The sequence below is a fragment of the Castor canadensis genome, chromosome 15 (assembly GCF_047511655.1).
Source record: "Castor canadensis chromosome 15, mCasCan1.hap1v2, whole genome shotgun sequence".
Taxonomy (NCBI): Eukaryota; Metazoa; Chordata; class Mammalia; order Rodentia; family Castoridae; genus Castor; species Castor canadensis.
In genome coordinates, this window is record NC_133400.1 from 25,655,683 (window position 1) to 25,657,084 (window position 1,402).

General features: G+C 33.4%; 1 pseudogene; it reads right to left on the reverse strand.

Annotated features, from left to right (window-relative positions):
* Positions 1-645: 645 nt before the first annotated feature.
* LOC109679379 (large ribosomal subunit protein eL42-like) lies at positions 646-1,022 on the reverse strand (annotated as a pseudogene).
* Between the last annotated feature and the right edge of the window lie 380 nt (positions 1,023-1,402).

Sequence of the window (1,402 nt, forward strand, 5' to 3'; positions counted from 1 at the left end):
AAATGTAAGTAGCTACATGAATTTGGCCCATGTGCTAGAGTGTTCTCATTTTTGGTCTACCAAGTAACCAAATCTGACTGTATACATAGGTGTCTTTTACTCCATAATAAGGCATAATTGGACACATATTTGTGTTTCCAAGGAAAACTGCAAGTCATATGCCTAGCAAAAACACACCAGTAATATATAAAATAATGTGGAGTAATTAAGTGATACCTTGAATTTTATACAAATGGATCAAAAATTGGCTACATTGAAGATATGAATATTTCCAAGCTTCAAGCTATTAATATGTAAAAATGGGAATAAGAATCAGCGCTAATAGATAAAATACTAGACACAGTGACATACTAAGATTGTTTGAATTTATAAAAATATTTTATTCTTAAAACAGTAGAAGGAAAATTACTTGTCTGGAATAGAGATGGTTATGAAAGTGTGTATATTGGTGGATGTATTTTCCTTCTCCAGATAGATATATAGACAGAAAGGATAGCTATAAATATGTAGAAGCATTTTAAGAAGTTAGGGTAAAATTAGGGACAAAGGATCTTAATAGAAGGCAACATATCAAAAATGTTTAATGCTTTTTTCTTTTAAATTGACCTTCTTTTATTTTTTTCATATAAAAACAAAAGATGGAGCTTATAATTGGATCACTTGCCCCTTTCTTCTCTTATCCCCTCCCAGTTCAAAATGTTTACATCTTTTAATAGCCAGAATTCTCTTAGATCTTCAGTTGGGCTCAACATACTTGAGCCTCAGCAGCACTATTTTCTTTGTAGCTTTAGCTTTTTTCCAGAAAACTGGCTTGGTCTGCCCTCCATAGCTACTTTGCTTCCTTTCATAATGAAACAGGATAGATAGATAGACAGATAGTTGGCTGTTTTCTGGTGACAATAACACTGTTTTTCCTGGACATATAGAGAATCCTTGTTGCCTTTCTTGTACTGTGTCAGTTTGTGAGGTTTGTGCTTGCCACTTTTACAGAAAGTCTGGCGGGTTTTAGGAATGGTAACCATGATTATCGGAGGGTTATTGGTACCAAAAGCCGTTTAGTGCATTTTAATGAATTGCAGGATATAAACTCTGATCCATTCTTTTTCCTTATGATTTCTCTCTAATCGCCTTCTCAACTTACCCAAGTATTCATTCAGTTAGATGGAATAAATACTATGCTATCTGAGTAGGTTAGGATGTAGAGATATATAAAAGATGAAAAGGCTAAATTTTGATTGCACAGGAAATGTTCAAAAGTTTAAATATATTGCATTCATAATGATGGATGTCTTTTTAAAAATATAAAGAGCTGTTCACTGGCACCATGGTCAAAATGATAAAGCTTTTGTGCTAGTCTCTTTGTTGATACAGACAGGAAAAGCTGCTTGGAATAGCTGTAGTT